Source organism: Mirounga angustirostris, unplaced genomic scaffold, assembly GCF_029215605.1.
Source record: "Mirounga angustirostris isolate CCGP_5_RB_7025 unplaced genomic scaffold, mMirAng1.0.hap1 SCAF_10, whole genome shotgun sequence".
In the NCBI taxonomy this organism is placed as follows: Eukaryota; Metazoa; Chordata; class Mammalia; order Carnivora; family Phocidae; genus Mirounga; species Mirounga angustirostris.
Window position 1 is genome coordinate 79742593 of NW_026991718.1, and position 20495 is coordinate 79763087.

The 20495-nt window shown below is 42.5% G+C and overlaps 1 long non-coding RNA gene across 1 annotated transcript; it reads right to left on the minus strand.

Annotated features, from left to right (window-relative positions):
* Positions 1-1323: 1323 nt before the first annotated feature.
* On the minus strand, positions 1324-18979 carry LOC123850526 (uncharacterized). The gene is made up of 3 exons (XR_006792368.2): positions 18655-18979; positions 17374-17453; positions 1324-2364 (listed from the first exon to the last, which is right to left on the minus strand). It is a non-coding gene; the product is annotated as an uncharacterized LOC123850526 (long non-coding RNA).
* Between the last annotated feature and the right edge of the window lie 1516 nt (positions 18980-20495).

The window sequence follows — 20495 nt, forward strand, 5'->3', positions numbered from 1 at the left end:
GTGGGATCTGCCAGGGCTATGATTGAGGCAGCATTTACAGGTCTTAAAACTGCTCAAATATGAACAACATGGGAAAGAAAAGGTGCTTGAAAGAATGATGGTGCCAAACCAAGGCAGAGAGGCAGCAGGTAGAACTGGTTTGGTGGGAAGATAATGAATTGGCTTGGATTGAGTTTGAGGTTCCTGGCAAGCCATCCAAGTAGAAATATGCAGGGACAATGTAGGTCAGCAACTTGAGAGAAAGGAGAGGTCTAGCGATCCTAATTTGAGAGGTAACAGCACCGAGATGATTAGGGAGCTATGAGGATTGAGATGCTCACAAAGAAAACTACTTGCAGAGAGAAGGTAGAAAACTTTGGGGGTATGTTCTCTACCTTTAGCCAAGCAAGAACCTTAGGGGAAGAAGGAATGGTGGTTGGCAAGGGCAAGAGAATGAAGAAGAGACACTGAAAGTGGCAGATAAATGTTTAGATTTCTGAAGACCACCGGGAGCCTGAGTCTAAATCCAAGAATTAGCAGAAGTAGGTGTCATGATCACCCATGTGGGGTCCACGGAGGGCAAAGTGAAGAAAACAGTGGGGTCTTCCAGATATATGTTCTAGTCAGTTATCTATATATTTTACATTATCACTGCAAGTGAAGAGCAGGTTCATACCTTACTTGGCATTGTAGTCCCAATACCCAGTACCATTACCATGTTCATATTTAAGAGTTTATTGAATATAAGGGTTTATGTTCATGTTCATATACAGGTTTACTGACTGCATAAACCGACTATGCAGCAAGATTAAAATTCTCATTAACTGGCTACCGTAGAGCAGAAGGAGAGGATGGAAAGTGATAAACAGTGTTATTACTAAGGCTGAGTCAGTGCCCCATCAGCAGCTGCCCATCTCCACATGCCAGAGAGAAGATGCCAGAATCTTGGATCCCTCTTCCATGTAGAAGCTGAGCACGCCCACCAGTGGTGCAGAAGAGATCCATAAAGCCTCCCCCACAGCCTCCTTTCCTTGGTCACCATGCTTACCTTGCAGCTTTGATCTCTAATTCTGCTGCCTCAGATCTATGAGGTCTAATATCAAAGCCACATCGTGGCTTACTACAAAGATTGTATCTTCTTTAACATTAATAAATTAGCATGATGGCTTATAAACCAGTCTTGTGTGAATTTGATTCATGAGAGGCATATTAATTCATGGGTGAATTAATAGAACAAATTCAAAAGTTGCAAAGCTGGGCATCAGCATCATGATCACAGGCAATTTTACTGTAATTATACTTTTGCATTGCTACAATTGAAGTAAAGAAATATAGAATTTAGTGCTCTCTTCAACTAGGCATATCTAATATTTTAGCCAAGGACATGGGCTTTTCTTAAAAAAAAAAAATCAGAAACCTCACGAGGAAGGTATAAGACAAAATGAATAATCATTTAGACCTAGATAGTCAACAGACCTAGATTCTCAGAATTTCATAGGCACAGATGACCATGAACCTGCTGTGGCCCTACAGTGAATCTCATTGACCTCAAACGGCAGGGGTGTAACTGACCGCTGCTACTGGCCTACTCCCAGCCAGTGACTGGGTGCTTCAGCCAGGGAGGTGGAGGCATCCACATTGTTGGAAGACATGGATCTCTTCTGATGGCCAACTTTGGTTGGAAGGCTCTCTCCTTTGGCAGAACCTTCCTTACATCACACAGAGGTCTAGGATACCTCCAGCCAGTCTTTCTTCCCTGTCTTCTTCACTCAGGGTCAAATTTGCATGGGTATTAATGTTGCTTCCAGACTTTCCCAGTTCCCTCCCCTTTATCTCAGGGTTGGCTTCTTGGAGGACCTGGACTGACGCAGAACCTTTGCATCAGGATCCAGAGGCCAAGAGGGACTGATGGCAGGTGAGAGTTTCCATAGCATTGCTCTAGCCACTGAAGGGGCTCATGGTATTATAAGAAATATAGATTTTGGTCTTTGTCCTTGGAAACTGATAGCCCCAATCTGAGTTCAAAAGCTTGAGGATTAGGGGGCTGACAGTATTAAGTCCTGGTCTGAGTCCAAAGGCCTGAGAAACAGGAGCACCAATGTTCAAGGACAGGAGAAGGTGGATGTCCTAGATCAAGCAAAAGAGAAAATTCACTCTTCCTCTTCTTTTGTTCTTTTCAGACCCTGAATGGATGGGGTGATGCCCAGTTGCATGGGCAAGGACTATCTTCTTTACTCAGTCTAGTGATTCAAATGTTAATCTCTTGGGAAATATTCTCACAGACACACTCAGAAATGATGTGTAAGTAGCTATCTGGCCATCCCCTAACCCAGTCAAATCAACACATGAAATTAGCCATCACATGCAGGTTTCTTCTCCTTTTAACTGGTAAGAAGACAAAGGGACAGTGTCAGTGAATTAAGATTTGATTGGCAAACATATTTCTGTGACCAAATCACTGAGCTAAGTGTAGTGGACATCTGTTGGGTGTGCCTGCCCAGAGCCCAACTCCTGTTCTTCTGCTAGGAGCACCACTGCTTTGTTTTGTGGAAATAGGCTTCTACATTGGATACAGTCTTTTTTTTTTTTTTAAAGATTTTATTTATTTGAGAGAGAGAGAATGAGAGAGAGCACATGAGAGGGGGGAGGGTCAGAGGGAGAAGCAGACTCCCTGCCAAGCAGGGAGCCCGATGTGGGACTCGATCCCGGGACTCCAGGATCATGACCTGAGCTGAAGGCAGTCGCTTAACCAACTGAGCCACCCAGGTGCCCTACATTGGATACAGTCTTGATAGGAGTGTCACTCAAGATGCTTTCCCTCCCTCACTCAAGTATTGGCAGGTAACTCAAAGAGGGGCTCTCTCCCAGAATCTGAATTAGAGCAGTACAAAACTGGAGATGGTTAGAGAAGATTCATTCAGAGGCCAGGACTCTGAAGAGCCTTCCCTGGGCTCCTGAACCAGACCTCTAGAAACCAGGAACTTTGGCTTTCTTTCAAGTCTGTGGCCATCCCCAAAGCATCCCAAGACTTTCCTTTGCTTAAATTAGGCAGAGGTGGTTCTCACGGGTTGTACTGTATTCCATCTTTCAAGAAAGTCCTTTCAAGACAAAATCAGAAAGGAATAGCAAGGAAACACTGAAGTTTCTCCCCTCACAAGTAGGATCACCTTTCTCTTTAAAGGCGCCATCATATTCAGTGTCTCAGTGGAACCTCTCAAGATCCTCCTCCTTTTCCTCATGGGTTAATAGAGCCTGCCCAGAGTTATATAATTATGGAGCAATGGGGTTGGCACATATATTTAGTTATCTGACTCAATGATGCTAGGCTGGGATCTCTCAAGTCACACTTTGGAGTGCCCACCTTGGTCTCAGGTTGTGATGTGGGCCCCACCACTGTTACCCTGAGGGGCCTCTTCTGGGCCTCCATTTCTGTGTCTCTAATGTGAAGATTGGATTGTCTGCCCCATAAGGCTCCTTCCCCACTCTCAAATTTTCTCTCTTTCTGTGTGACATTATGGGTAGAAAAAGGAATGTAAGAAAAAACATTTCCTCTGTGCTTAACATATGTCAGGTCCTATTCTATGTACTTTGTATGTATTAACTCACCTAATTGTCACATTTCCTGCCTCTGTGACAGAGGCTCTGTGAGGGCATGGGCTTTGTTTTGTTCACTGTTGTAGCCACTCTGTGCTTGGCATAAAATAGACGATCAATAAATGTTACAACAGATGAATAAACAAGTTGAAAAATAAGAAAAAAATCGATGGATGAATGAGTAGAAAGGAGAAAGAGAGCAGTTTTCTCCCCCCCAAATCTAGTTCTGTGGTCTTTTGGCTTTCTTGAAGCTCAGTTTGGGTTCTCATTATTTCTCCAGTAGGCTCAAGGTGTCTTGAGGAAATTCCTGAAATAGTTCTTTTTTTTAGCTGCTGTGAAGATAATTCTGCATCTGCTTCATTTCTCTTTTTCTTCTTTCAAGTAGAACCAATAACTGAGCCCAATGGTGCAAGTACTTAGCTGAAGAATGGGTATCATTTATTTTACCAGGTTCTAGATAAGAAAGGCTCTTCCGTTTCTGAGATGGCAGGTGACAGCCCACATAACCTAGTTCCAAAGGGGAGTTTTCTATGACCAGATCACTGAGAAAAAACTTAAGCTTAGTTTTTTTTTTTTTTTTTTTTTTTTTTTAAGAGAGAGAGCATGTGTGCTCATGAGCAGGGTGGGGAACATGGGGGGAGGGACAGAGGATAGAGAGAGACAATCTTAAGCAGACTCCCTACTCAGATTGAGCTGGATGTGGGGCTCAACATTCACGACCCTGAGATCATGACCTGAGCCAAAATCAAGAGTCAGACACTTAGCTGACTGAGCCACCCACACACCCCTTAAGCTCAGTTTATGATATGTGGCTGTCAGCCAGAAGTGGACAGCTGCAATGTTGTGGCTTCACCCAGGAGGGTGTCTGAAAGACGACACGGAAGACTAATCCTGGGCGGGACTGCCTGGATGGGGAGACAGCCAAAGAGATGGTCTATATTGTTAATGATTTGGCTAGATAGCCAGGGACCTGGAAAATAAAAGACTGGGGACAAGGAGGTCTGAGAAGGGGAAACGTGCGTTGACACCTTGGAATGGGCAAAAGTTGGGAAAATATCTAACACCCCATGTGAATGTGCACCAAAGAGCAGAGGAGGACCCTAACAATCAGAAGAACAACATGCCCTATTCTGTGGATGTCACTTAGCCTCTTTTCCCTATCACCCCTGCCCTTGCCCAGTGCAGACAAAGGGGACATGGGCAATGCTTGGACTCAACAACCTATGCTTCCTTTCACTAGAGTGGTCCCGCTACTGTGGCTACTGCATGGTGGTTCAGCCACTAACAGATATTGATGCTTGGTTCCCAGTATGGCACCATCCCCAAAGGGGTCAGCCATCCACCTGGTGGGCAGGTCCATTATGGGGACTGTCATTGACCATGAGGGCTCTTCATGCCCTTGAACCAACAGGCAGGTTGTCTGGGTGACTGATCCTGATTACCAAGGGGAAAGGGCTCCTGATACACCAAGGGAGCATGATGTGTGGAAAACCTTCTAGTAAAACATAAAGGAAGGCTACAGCAACCAATAAAGATAGGACACTAAAGAACCAGTCCTTTCAATAAAGAAGGTTGGGGTCACTCCTCTGAGTGAAGAAACTCACCTGAACTGCTACCAGAGATGAAAAGGAACATGAAATGGATAGCGGAAGAAGGAAGTTAGGCTTATCAACCATGAATTGTGACCAGTTATATAACAAGGACTTGAGCCATTGTTCTATTTTCTTCCTTATTTGTTGTTTTTATATTCATCTGTAAAAATTTCCCTCCTCCTTTTCTCTATCATTTTATATGAGGAGTGATGGTGATGATTAACTTTATAATTTGGGCAGGAATTAATATCACCCAGGGTGGGATACAATGACTGATGGGCCTTTAAATCTCTCCTTTTCAGGGAGAGAGAGAGATAATCTTTATTTGTATAATGTGTCCTTGCATCTTGTAAGGTGGAAGCACGAGGTTTCTTGGTGGTGGTGAATGGACATTTAAACAATAATCAAAGGGGTAGACTGTGCCAACTATTGACCAATTGTCTCTTATAACTGCAATGTCTCTTTTCTAGTTGGTTCTGTAATGTGAAAGCTAGGAGTCTGAAAACTCTCTTGGAGTGTGGGATCTTAGAGTCCCAGGCTGTCTTGCCCCCTGACTTCCTATCACCTTCTGCCAATAGGAGGCTCCAATGGCAGATCCAAAGGTGGGAGAAGGGGAGAAACTGCTCCTTCAGTAGGTGAAATCCTGTGAGTATTCAAGAGTGTCTATGTTCAAATTAACTGGAGAATAAGAAATCATTTTGTCAGCTTTTCCAAATATTTGGGTCTTATATTTGAAGTTGCTAATTGACTGAAAAAGTGCAAGACCAAATTACATTGCACTAAAAATTACAAACATCAGCATGGGATCATTATCGCTAATGTCATGAATACCTAACAAATTTACCCCGGAAATTATGACTGTTCTCTCTTGAAAAGCCTGTGAAACATTATCCACCCAGTTGGTCATTGGGCATTACTGACTTATTAAAATGTGTAAAGACAGCATACATTTTTTTTCTCAGCGGTAACATTAGGAACCTCTTGGATCTCTGTTGACTTTTTAGCTGAAGGGATTTGGACATCTTTGTTGGCTTCAGAAAGGACAGAGTTGTTACTGTTTGATAGCTATTTGATATTTGATCTCTTTTAGCTGAAATGATTAGAGTCTTTGTAGAAATCATGTATTAACACTTTGTGAATAATTCTGTGTCTTAAAGGTCTGTGCAAATACATAAAAAACATAATTTTTTGGTTGCACAATATTGGTGAATGTACTGTCACTGAATTGTACATTTTAAAATGGCTAATTCTAGGGCACCTGGGTGGCTCAGTCAGTTAAGCGTCCTGATTTCAGTGCAGGTCATGATCTCAGGGTCGTGGGATTGAGCCCTGTGTCGGGCTGGGTGTGGAGCCCGCTTAAGATTTTCTCTCCCATTCTCTCTCATGCCACAACCCCCTAAAAAGAAAAAAAAAAAAAAAGGCTAATTCTATGTTATGTGAATTTCGCTTAAATAAAAAACTTAACGTATCTTTTTCACATTGAAAACTTATTTGCCTATAATTTCACCTAGATTCAAGGACATTTTAAAAGGTTCTCTTTGCAACAACAACAACAACAAAAAGTTTCTCATTGCCTATTTCAGCTTATCCTTAAGCTGTAGAGCCATTTCATAGGTCTCAGATCTTGGATTTTTTTGTTTTCGGTGAAACTCATGATTTTCGATCACTTAATAGGTGAAAGAGATATGGAGGACTTGTTGCACTGGTTATTTAACCCAACTATTTCAAAAGGCTTAAAATAATCAATTGTGAAAAATACACAGAAATCCCAGGATACTTCCCTATGCATGCTCAGAAAAATCACCAATTTTAAATTTGTATGAATTTGTAGGAAATCATTAAAAAAGAATTTTGGGAAAAAAAGTAAATTGTGGGAATTTAAGAGGGTTATAATGAAATATTATGACACGAATGCAAATAGTTCTGAAGCTTGCTATTTATTAATTTTATTTTTCACAGTTTCTGTCTCTATACATAGGAGATTGTTTCTTTTTCCAAAATAAAGCCGTAGAGAGGGCTCTGCAGGAAAATCATGTCTAATGGAATTATCATTGCTCTGCTTTATATGTTGCTGACGATTTTTCTAATATCAAATTATGAGGACCATCATTCAAAATTTGTTTAGAAATTTTAACCTTACATGCGTGGGCAGATATATCCTTTGTTTATTATATATATATATATATATTTTTTTTTTTTTTTTTTAAGATTTTATTTATTTATTTGACAGAGAGAGACACAGCGCGAGAGGGAATACAAGCAGGGGGAGTGGGAGAGGGAGAAGCAGGCTTCCTGCCGAGCAGGGAGCCCAATGCGGGGCTTGATCCCAGGATCCTGGGATTGTGACCTGAGCCAAAGGCAGCCACTTAACCGACTGAGCCACCCAGGCGCCCCATGTTTATTATATTTTACCTTTATTCTAGGTTCCAAATTTCAAAATCTACCAGACTTAACAGTTTTTACAAAAATCGTATTTCCTTAATAGTTATACCAATTTATATTAAGAAAACCTTTTATTGTATGTATGTAGGGGCTACATTAGACTCTCTCATTTCTCCCCATTTTTACGACTTAAGTCTCTGGCATAATGAATGAGAACCAATTAGCATTATTAGTTTTTTAAAAAGTAAAAAAAAAAACTAATTTAACAGAACAGAGCAAGATCCAATCCATTCATGTGAACTGAGTTTTGGTTTTTCTTTCAAAGATTTTATTTATTTATTTGACAGAGAGAGACACAGCAAGAGAGGGAGCACAAGCAGGGGGAGTGGGAGAGGGAGAAGCAGGCTCCCTACTGAGCAGGGAGCCCGATGCGGGGCTCGATCCCAGGACCCTGGGATCATGACCTGAGCTGAAGGCAGACGCTTAAAGACTGAGCCACCCAGGCGCCCCCTGAGTTTTGTTTTTAACTGGGTCTTATCCTTCACATTTTACTCCTTTTCAATAGGAGCTAATTTGTCACAAATATGTACTACATTAGTTTCCTCTGGCTGCCGTAACAAATTATCACAAACTTAGCGGCTTAAAACAACACAAATTTATTGTCCTAAAGTTTTGGAGGTCAGAAGTAAAAATGGTTCTCAATGAACTTAAATCAAGGTGTCAGCACAACTACATTCCTTTGAGGAGGCTCTTGGGGAGAATCCATTTTCCTTGCCTTTTCCAGCGTCTAGAAGCTGCCTGCATTCCTTGGCTCATGGCCCCTTCAGTCTCAAAAGCCAGCAGTAGCTGACTGAGTCTTTCTCACATTGCATCACTCAGACTCAGACTCTCTTGCCTCCCTCTTTCACTTAGAAAGACTTGTGATGGGGTGCCTGGGTGGCTCAGTTGTTAAACGTCTGCCTTTGGCTCGGGTCATGATCCCAGGGTCCTGGGACTGAGCCCCGCATTGGGCTCCCTGCTCTGTGGAAAGCCTGCTTCTCCCTCTCCCACTCCCCCTGCTTGTGTTCCCTCTCCCGCTGTGTCTCTCTTTGTCAAATAAATAAATAAAATCTTAAAAAAAAAAAGAAAAAAAGAAAGACTTGTGATTACATTAGCCCCATCCAGATATTCCAGAATAATCTCCCCATCTCAAGATCTTTAACTTAATCACAAAGACAAAGTCCCTTTTGTGAACCCAGTCACAGATTCTGGGGATTAAGATGTGAAAACCAATGACAGGCCATTAGTCTGCCTACCACATGTACCATAAAATAAAGCATAAAAACATAATGTTACAGAAGGATACTGACAACAAGATTCAATTATATTAATTTTTAAAGCACATAAAACAATACTATATACTGTGTGGGGGGAACACATGATTTGTGTAAATGATATACTTGCCATCTGCTGGATAGCTGTGACCCTGGGGAAAGGAAGAAAAACGGGAGAGGAAAGGATCAAGGGTATCACTTTATTTCTTTAAGAAATCTGAAGCAAAGGGTGCCTGGGTGGCTCAGTTGGTTAAGCGACTGCCTTCGGCTCAGGTCATGATCCTCGAGTCCCTGGATCGAGTCCTGCTTCGGGCTCCCTGCTCAGCTGGGAGTCTGCTTCTCTCTCTGACCCTCCCCCCTCTCATGTGCTCTCTCTCTCTCATTCTCTCTCTCTCTCTCAAATAAATAAATAAATAAAATCTTAAAAAAAAAAAGAAATCTGAAGCAAAATGTTAACATCTTGTAAATCTAGGTGGCTGTTACATAAATGGATGTCTGTTATATCCTCTTATGTGTTGTGTTGTATTACTTCATAATTGATAACTAAAAAACATTAAGATAGTATCCAGTAACATCTCAGTGCTGGATAACCTGAACTAACTCCAATTTGATTTTGTTGTCATAAAGAAACCAGTTTTCCATAACTTTTACAAAGCATACTGGAAAGTGAATAAAATTTTTTTTTTGCTTTTATGACATTTGTTATACAGTCTGCTTCTCCATACAATATTTAGGTTGCTACTTAGAACTTATATGTTTTAGCATTTAGCATTCAAATTGATATTTCAATTCAAAGTGTTGATCTTTTCTGATTCAAGCACATGACTATCTAGTTAGTTGTAGAATTTGAGTATTGATCTGATGACTGACCAGAATGGCAGGAAGAAATGAGAAAAGACCTATCCATTGTATGGCCTCACTTGGTGCTGGGGAAATTACCCCAGAGATATCAATTCTGAGACACTTCCTAATAAAACTATTAGATTTCAAAGAAAAAGATAAAATCTTTAAGGCCTGCAGGGAAAAATATCAAATAAGTTACAAAAGAAAGAAGAATTAGTCTGGCAGCAAAAGAATTAGTCTGACATCAAACTTTTTGGTCTATATACCAAGAAAGCAACAATGGACACCATTTAAAAAAACAAAACAAAACAAAACAAGAAAACCCAAGGGTTTTATACCCAACGAAGTTGCCCTTCAAATATCAAGGCTAAAGAAAAACAGTTTTAGACATAATAACATAGAGAAATCTGCACCCATCAATCCTCCTTGAGGATTTGCTACAGGATGAGTATTATTTAACCAAATGATGACTGGGAAAACTTCAGAAAACATGATGGTGAGTATTTTGAAGTATATAGACGTACCTCTAAGATTAAAACAAAAATGGGGACAAAGGTAGAAGACCAATGTACAGATGTTATATATTATGACAAACTTGAAATACAGAAAGGAGCAATAGGAGAAGGGAGCAAGAAAGTAGAAAGTAGAATAAGCTTATTAGTTATTGTAGACAATAGGTGGGCTTTAAAGGATACTGATTTAAAAAATGAACCAGATCATAAAAATTAAATAAGAAAATAAAGGAGAGACCTAAATATGAGACTGAAACCATAAAGCTCCTAAAACAAAACATAGGCAGTAATCTCTTGGACATCAACCATAGCAACATATTTATGGATAGGTTTCTTCAGGCAATGGTAACAAAAGCAAGAATAAACTACTGGGACTACACCAAAATAAAAAGTTTTTGCACAGCAAAGGAAACTATTGACAAAACAAAAAGACCACCCACTGGATGGGACAAAATATCTGTAAATGATGCAACCAATAAGGGTTAATATCCAAAATATATCAAGAATTTTTACAACTCACCACCCAAACCCCCAAATTATCCAATTAAAAAATGGGCAGAGAATCTGAATTGACATTTTTCCAAAGAAGACATCCAGATGGCTAACAGACCATGAAAAGATGCTCAACATCACTCATCATCAGGCAAATGCAAATCAACACCGTAATGAGATATCACCTTATACCTGTCAGAATGGCTAGTACAAAAAGACAAGAAATAGCAATTGTTGATGAGGATGTGGAGGAAAAGGAACCCTATGCACAGTTGGTGGGAATGCAAACTGGTACGTTAGCCACTATGGAAAACAGTATGGAGGTACATTAAAACATTAAAAATAGAAATACCACACAATCCAGTAATCCCACTGTTGGGTATTTACCCAAAGAAAATGAAAACACTAATTCAAAGAGGTACATGCAGGCCTATGTGCATTACTTCCCATAGCCAAGATATAGAAGCAACCAAAGTGTCCATCGATAGATAAATGAATAAAAAAAGATGTAGTATGTGGTACACACACACACACACACACACAGGAATATTACTCAGCCATAAAAAAGAGTAAGATCTTTCCATTTGTAACAACATGGATGGGCTTGGAGAGCATCATGCTAAGTGAAATAAGTCAGTTGGAGAAAGACAAATACCACGTGATTTCACTTATATGTGGAATCTAAAAAGCAAAGCAAAACAAACAAACAAACAATAAAAGACTCTTAAATACAGAGAACAAACTGGTGGTTACCAGAAAGAAGGTGGGTGGGGGAGATGGGTGAGATCGAGGAAAAGGATTGAGATATACAAACTTCCAGTTATGAAATACAGAAAAAAAAAAAAGGAAAAAAGAAAAGAAAATAGGGGAGAAAGGGCATTAAAAACTTCTAAAGAACTTCTGCCTCTAGCATGACAGAGTAACAGAGACTGGATTCACTTCCCCCGCCCCCTCCCGAAATGACTAAAACAAAGACAAAATACGTGACACAATGGTTTTCAGACATTGTACCTCAGATTATGAAGAACAGGGATTCCTGAGAGAGGAAACCTACAAGGAGAGAGGAGTGAGTGCTGCCCTTGCAGTCTGGGGACGTCTCCAGGTTGTGGGGGAATGCAGCTCGAGCCCAGGGGGTTCCCTGAGTTGAGGAAATGGGATCAGGAGTTCTGGGAAGCCAAATGGCTAGAGTGTGCAGGGCAAGAGTCAGAGAGGAGACAGCTGCACCAGAAATCTGCAGAGGGTCTTTTTCTAGTCTCAGTGCATGTGTACAAGGAAAGTACTCAAAGGCTGTGGAAAGAATCAGCCTTTCAGATTAAAGGGTACAATCCTGAGAGGTCACACAGGGCTAGGAATTGTTCTTGCGCTCACGAGCTAGAGTGGGAAGCCTCACAACTCATGGTCAGTGAGTAGAGTACTCAGAAAATTATTGCCTCAGTAACACAGTCATATTAGTCACAGACTAAACGCTGCTTTGATCCCACCTAACCAACCCAAAAAGCAAAATTGAAAGGATCAAACTGTTTCTAAATAGCTTAACTTCATCCCAGAACAAAGCTCAATGATATTGCATGAGTACAAAAACATCTAGTACTCAAAACAAGATACAATATTCAGTAAAAAAAAAAAAAAAAATGCTGGTGTTCTGGTATTCAATCAAAAATTTCTTTTTTTTTCCCCAAACCAAATCATTTTTTTTCTTTTTTTAAATTATTATGTTATGTTAATCACCATACATTATATCATTAGTTTTTGATGCAGTGTTCCATGATTCATTGTTTGCATATAACACCCAGTGCTCCATGCAGAACGTGCCCTCTTTAACACCCATCACCAGGCTAACCCATCAATCAAAAATTTCTGAGCATACAGGGGAGCCTGGGTGGTTCAGGTTGGTAGAGCATGTGACTCTTGAGCATGGGGTTGTGAGTTCGAGTCCCACACTGGATCTAGAGATTACTTAAAAATAAAATCTTAAAAAATTTTTTTCTGGGCACCTGGGTGGCTCAGTTGGTTAAGCAACTGTCTTCGGCTCAGGTCATGATCCTGGAGTCCCGGGATCGAGTCCCGCATCAGGCTCCCTGCTCAGCGGGGAGTCTGCTTCATCCTCTGACCCTATCCCCTCTCATGTGTTCTCTCTCTCTCATTCTCTCTCTCTCAAGTAAATAAATAAAATCTTTAAAAAAAAAAAATTTTCTGAGCATGCAAAGGAGCAGGAAAATATGACCCACAGCGAGGAGAAAAGCAAATGAATAGAAACAGACCCAGAAATGACAAGATGATTAAATCAGCAGACAAAGCAAACCGTTAATAAAACTCTTACTATGTTCAAGAAGGAAAAGCTTGAATGTGTTAAATAGAGACAAGAAAGATATAAAAAAGACACAAATGAAAACTCTAGAGGGACACCTGGGTGGCTCAGTTGGTTGGGCATCTACCTTCGGCTCAGGTCATGATCCCAGGGTCCTGGGATCGAGTCCCACATTGGGCTCCCCGCTTGGCGGGGAGTCTGCTTCTCCCTCTCCCTCTGCTGCTCCCCCTGCTTGTGCTCTCTGTCTCTCTGATTAATAATAAAATATTAAAAAAAAAGAAAACTCTACAGATGAACCATACACTAGAATTAATAGCTGATTAGACACTGCAGAAGAAACAAGGCCTAAGTACAGAGGTAACCACCAGAAGAAAACATGAACTTTCCTAAATACTAAGAATGTTTTAATAAATAAGAGTAAAAAATGCACTTTTTTTTTTTTTGGTTAGAGAAAGTGGGCATGCATGGGGGTGGGGAGAGGGAGAGGCAGGAGGAGAGAGAGAATCTTAAGCGGGTTCCGGGCTGGATCTCACAACTCTGAGATCATGACCTGAGCGAAATCAAGAGTTAGACACTTAAAAGAGCCACCCAGGCACCCCAAGAACGCACATCTTGTAGAAAAAGAAGTATAGTAAATAAAATAGACATCATTATAAAATTTGACAGACCAAACATACCAGTTGTGAACAGGCCTAACTCACCTACTACAAGAGTAAGATTTTCACTTTGAGTCACAAAACTAGACCCAACTATATGCTGCAAACAAGACACGTACCCCAAACAAAATGATTCAGAAAGACTATGCATAAAGGTATGGACAAAGCTTTATCAGACTCACAGAGAAAGAAAAGGAAACAAAATATAGAATTTATCACAATAGAGCTTTATGCTTACCTGTACACGTTCATTAGCATTTATTAACAGAATTTTTTAACTTCTCAAATCGACCAATGGACATTAAAAATGGTTCTATGTTTGTACTTGGCTTCACTGCCTTTTTTATGCGGGACCGAATATAACTACAGCTACCACTTGAAGAATGACTGACACATCAGGCACAGCACCAAGAGGCTTTACGTACACATCTCATTCCATCTTCAGAACAACTCTATGGCATTACGTATGTATTATGTATATTACTCCCAGTTTACTAGGGAGAAAATGGAAGGTCAGAGAGGTCAAGTACTTTGCCCATGGTCATACAGGAGTCAGGGGCATAGCCAGTACTCAGCCTCAGGCTTGCCTGAGTCCCTCGCTCTGGACTCATCCAGTAGTCCACACTGCCTTATCTTTCATGAAGCCCTGATGAGTATTTAAAAAATATGGACAGGTTACCAGAATGCATGTTAAATACTAATTGAATATAAAAATATGCCACATAGAATAAACACCATTCATTTTATTGGGTTTTGTTTTTATTTTTTTTTTTTTTTAAGATTTTATTTATTTATTTGACAGAGAGAGAGAGCACAAACAGGGGAAGCAGCAGGGAGAGGAAGAAGCAGGCTCCCCACTGAGAAAGCCTGATGTGGGGCTCGATCCCAGGACCCTGAGATCATGACCTGAGCCGAAGGCAGACGCTTAACCGACTGAGCCACCCAGGCGCCCTGAAATACCATTCATTTTAGAGAAGACTTTAAAATGCCCATCGTGGAGCTCCAACTCATGACCTTGAGATCAAAACTACACACTCCACCGACTGAGCCAGCCAGGCACCCCTGACTTGCTCAACTTTTGAACTGTACAATTTCCATGGGTTATGGATCCTAACACAAGCTGCATTTGTATTCCTGACCTGAGGAATGTCAATACGCTGACTGTGCATACGAAGACACACAACAATAAAGGCTTTCATAAGATTGCATTTATGCTAATGTAATTTAAGTACATAGTATCTCCATTCAATTAGGAGTAGTATCAACTTATTTTTATCTGGATTTAAATTCCCTAAGAATTCTAGCAATGTCCATAACGAGAATTCCTGGCCTCAGGAACTGTGTGACATGATAAATGTTTGTTGTGTTCAATTGCTGAGTTTGGGGGTAATTTGTTACACAGCAATAGATAACCAAAACATTGTGATACAATCTACATCAACTAAGCAGATGATATGGAAGTTATTGGTTATCATGGCAGGACATCTCAAAATTTACTGAGTGGTTCTAATTAAATCAATACTTAAATTATTGGAGACAGAATGTCTCATGGCTCACAGAACGGTGCCTTGGAATACAGCTCTGTCAGTGATATTAAGCATTTACTCATCACCATCTTCTAGGGAGCGAGCCACTAAATCTGGATTATAAGAATAATTTGGCTGCATTCTCTGTTGGGGAATAAAGACAATCTTGTTTTCCTATCTCTGAATTTAGACGAATGACCCCTTCCAATCTATTCTACTCTTTTGATCTGTTTTATGCCTGTCAAACAACTCTGAATAATAATTCAGCTTTCCTGATGGCTGGGAAGGAGGGTGGGGTGGGGTTCTTCACTGTGAGGCAAGAACATTTGGATCTGTGGATGCTGTCCTAGCCTGCTCAGCCAAAGGCCATCTGGACAAACCCCAAGTCTGACAAAGTCAGGTTTATTGGTTCAAGGAAATAGAGCCTGCCTATCAGCAGAGCCCTGGGGCATTTCACCAAAGAAAGAAAGAGATAGGTTATTATGTAATTTGGGGGAAGGGAGTTTAGGTAAAATTTAAATGAAGTAATGTTTGGATAACTTCAAGCAAATAGGGCTGTGTGTAAGGGGTCAGTTTTGGGTGTAAACTGCAAATCAGACTCAGGGCTTTGCTTCTTGGAAATTAGCAAATGAAGATAGCTATATAAATTTCTTATCTAGAAAACCCTTATCTGGAGCCTACATTTGGGTTGAAAGGCAGGCTGTTTCTCTATGTTAAAGACATAGATCTTCCTGGCAGAGGTGGGATCTTTCATTCTCGCTGATTGGATTTTAAACAGCAAAGTTTCTGACAGCTGATTTTAGGTTTCTCACCAAGAAAACAGAAGTCACTCAAAAGGGGGTTTGTTATGACATTTTACAGCTTTAGCATGACCTTGGGAGTAATACTGTTTCCAGTTAACTTTGTAGCTGGCTTTGTGTCTGTTCTGCTAGCCAGATTCAGGGTAGGGCAGTTTTTCCTTTCTCAGTAGGGTGTCCGGAGAGAGAATTGTTTGAATCTTTATTAAAAAAAAAAAAAAAATCATCAGCTACTTTGCTGAATGTAGTACACCACAGATGAATACAATAAAAAATAATTGCTATGTTTCAAAACCAACTAACCAACCCCAAACAGTCATACTGTTTCCCTGTTCCCAAGTACTTTTAGGTCAACTACATCATTCTTTCACAATTATCTATAAAAAAGTAGCATTCACATCAGAGAGATCCGGAGCATGATCTTAAAAGTAACTAAAATATTGTATGACTTGGGAAACATGAGTCAAGACAAAACAAATGTTTTTTTCTTATTCCATGAGAACCTGAGAGGTCAATGCCAAGAACATGTCTTTCTTGTTAGAAGGTGTTAATCGGTGTCCAATCAGAAAAACAAACACTCTAGATAATTCTAGTAAACAGCGATTTAATGCAGGGACTTGGCTAGAAAGACGCTGTAAGGGCTGGAAGAGCCTAAGACCCAAGAAGTGGGGATTATGGCAAAAGCCCCGACTGCCTGGCTGGGGGACGTGGGTCTGTGTTACCATTCTTATCTTTTTTTCTTTTTTAGATTTTATTTATTTATTTGTTAGAGAGAGAGTGTGTGGGCGAGAGTGAGTGAGAGTACAAGCAGGGGGAGCTGCAGGCAGAGGGAGAAGCAGGCTCCCTGCTGAGCAAGGAGCCAGATGCGGGACTCGATCCTAGGGCACTGGGATCATGACCTGAGCCGAAGGCAGTCGCTTCGACTGAGCCACCCAGGCGTCCCTACCATTCTTACCTTATTGAATCAAGATAAACATTTGAATCGCAATTTGATACTGAAAAATCCACAGATAAGCCTGTTGAGTGGTGGTTCAGAGCATGGACTCGAGCAATTCCTAGCTGCGGGACTCTGGGCAGGTTTTCTCACTTGGCAATTAGAGGAGGACCTACCTCCCACGGTTGCTGCAGTGGCTAAAGAGGGCACAGCTTGTGAACGGCTCATAGCAGGCCTGGACCGTAAATCAGTGGTCCTTCAATCTGGAAGCAGTACCTGCCTAAACCCAAGGCCATGCCAGGGACGGCCACCCACCCTTATGGAGAATGGAAGGAAAACTACATGGAAATGACGTGGATCTTCCTGAAACCCCTACATCTTTGAGAGGAGGGAGGGGCGGTTGGTGTCTGACAGTCCTGGGTTTAGTACCCGCTGGGCTGCCTACCTGGTCGGGGCGCCGGGAGTGCAGGTCTGAAGAGTTTGCTGAGCTGCAGGTTTCCCATGTGGAAAACAAGCATTTTCTTCCTTACAGGACAGATGTAAAAACTAAATGAGATTTTTTTTTTTTAACGTTATGTTAAGAACCTAGCTTATAACAGTTCAACGACAGGAACTGCCGTAATTGAATAATTATATTATAAATAATTAACATGTAAATAATTAAAAATAATTGAAATAATTAAATATTTAATTAAAATCACTATCAAAATATCATAATAAAGTATTGTGTCTGTCCTGTCATCATGTGCAGGGAAAACACTTATCTGCGCTTGTTTTCAAAGGGAGAGCGTGGTCTGCATGCCTGTCCACCACGGATACTTCATTAAAGGTGGCTCGGGGCCGCACTCTCTCCGGCCTGAATCTTGCATTCCGGGTTTGGGATTCTTTGTCCCCGGATTCCAGGTTCTGGAAAAGGGGAAGTTCCCAGGTATCGCCAGCAGGTGGCGCAGCGATCCTTTGCCAGGCTATCGTGAAATATCCGCCAGGTTTGGAAGCCTGGGAAGTTTAGTCAGAAGCTCTCGTAGGGTCACCAGTTTATCTGCAAGAGGCCAGGAGGATGCACGACCTCAGTGAGGGGCAAGAAGGCTAGGGACGAGGGTCACAGCAGGAGAAGGAGTAAAGAAGATGTGTCAGTGAGAGGTACCCGTGGGACTTGGGGCGGGGCTCTGGCCCAAAGCCCACAGATAATTCATCCCTGCTTGCCAAAACATGTGTCGAGTGCTTACCGTGAGCCATAGACAGGGCACAGTGTGAAATCAGGCCCCTCAAGCAGCTCACAGTCTTGCTGAGGAGTTTGACACAGGGACAAATGGCTAATATGTAATGTGAAAATCACGGGACATCATGCCACCATCTCTTTAACCCTTAGGACGAGCCAGGCACTTTATGATACTCTTCCTACTTCGCCCATGAAGAAACCGCTTTTAAGGGATTCACTCATTGCCCAAATTCACAAAGCTGAGAAACAACGGATTCAAGCCATGCCACTCTATTTTAAAGGCTATGGTTAGTAGCGCTTTACAAATCACTACTCCTCCACTAAAACGAAGCAAAAGAGCCCCGCTCCGATAAAGCTCACCCCTCGAGGTTAGTCTCTGCAGGTGTCGTCACGACCACGGCGGGCATCCCCCTCCCCCACTGGGCTCGGGTGCCCCTCTTTCCCTCCTCCCTGCTGGCACCTCCCCACCTCCTGCTCACTGTTCACTCTCTAAGGCATCTGGCTCACCTTAACCACCATCTTCCGGTCGCTTCAGCGGCCGCTCCCACAGCCACAGCCTGGCCTTGGTGATCACTGACAGATGGGCTCCAGAGAGCACTAGTTCCCACACTTCCCTGTTGGCAGCGACTTGGCCTTCCTGCTCGTTGGCTCAAGTGCCCCCTTGCAGCTGTGAAAATTGGTAGAAGGAAACCTCATTTAACACGGGGTGAGGAGGCCAGCAGGGGGAGCGCTCACGCCCTGCCACGGGTTGTCAATTGCAGACCCAAAAGGAAGACTTGCGCAGACAGATAATTGAGTTCGCTACTACTTCACTCTGCAGGCAGGAGGGAGAAAGGGTTCTCCCTGCTCCCACAGCCCAGCCAACGGGAGATGTCACACTCAGCCAATGAAGAGCCACTGCACTTTGAACTCCCAGTTTACACCAATGAACATTTTGTAACAGCTCCACCAACTCCCCCCATTTCCTCCAGGAAAGATCCGTCCTCCCCTTTGTTTGGGGGGCTTGCCTAGGATTTTGCCACCGCCTGCTTGTCCCAAGTTGCCATTCTCTGCTCTTCCTGAATAAACCCATTTTTGATGGAAAGATAGCGGACAGTTTTATTTTTAAGGTTAACACAGCTATTCTTTGCTTTACTGGGTCCCCTGACAGCTGGTCTAGCTTCTCCCTGCAATCATCTCTCCTGACTTCACTTCCTTCGTTCTCCAGCTTAGTTCCCAGGATGTGGCATGTCAGCTACCCTTAAAGAGCACCCGAAGCTCCTGCTTGTCCCACCCTCCTCCGTGGTGCTGGCTTCTACCTCCGATTACCTGTCCTTGCCCATGACTGCATTCCGCAGCTGTGGTGGGAAACCTTGCAGCAGGGGAGCCTGTTGGAAGACGGGGGAAGGCAATCGGCGATTCTGAACGGAGTTGAGGGAGTGCTCATCTGAAGGCTTCAGCGTGCCCTGGGAGAGGAACGAGGGTGTGGGCTCCCAGGGCTGAAGGCTGTGGAGGGGCCCTGACAGCTGCTTGAGAGAATGGGGAGCACCCAGGAGGAGGGGGGAGTTTGGTGGCGTGGAGGCCCCAGGGAGGATGTGGACCCTGGATCTAAGGTGGGACCGATTCTGTGGTTGTGGCTTTCCTCTGTTACTACTTGGTTGCAGAGATGAACAACCAATTTATCCAGGGCGGGGGTTTGCCAGGTGGTTCCAACACAAAACAGTGGGGATGTTGGGGATACTGGCCAAAGTGTTGGAGCAGAAGCTACAGAGATTATCAGATGACCTGGCTTAAAAACCTGATTGTTTACGGATTGTTTACAAAACAGAAGCTTTCTGAGGGCAGGGCCTTGTTCTGCATGGAGTCCTACCCTGTTGTGGGTCACTCCTTGAGCAGGTGAAGTGAGACGATGAGAAATCAAGAACCTCAGGGCTCTGGCAGCAGGAGAGAAGGCTGAGGGAGAGAGGGTGCGGCTGCAGGAGATGTCCGAAGGCACAGAGTTGGAGATGGGTCACTTCTGGAGATGATCTGCTCAGGACCCGAGGCCCTGAGGTTGAGTGCAGGTGGGTGACCAATCCATCTCTGTTTGCCCAGACCTTCCTAACTCAATCACTGAGAGCCCTGTGCCCTGGAGAACCTTCAGTCTTGGGTAAATGGGCCAAGGGGTCACTAAGTGGTAGACGGCAATATCTCTGAGAAGCCAGAATATCAGTCAGTGGTCTATGGAAGGCGCAGGATTGATCACTCTTATGGGCCTGTGTAATTTTTTTGCCACACTCAATGTGGGACTCCTTGGGCATGTTTTCTCAGCAGTGAAAGGGAGATTTTTCATAGCCCTTAGCTCTAGGAATAACAAGTATGCTAAAAAT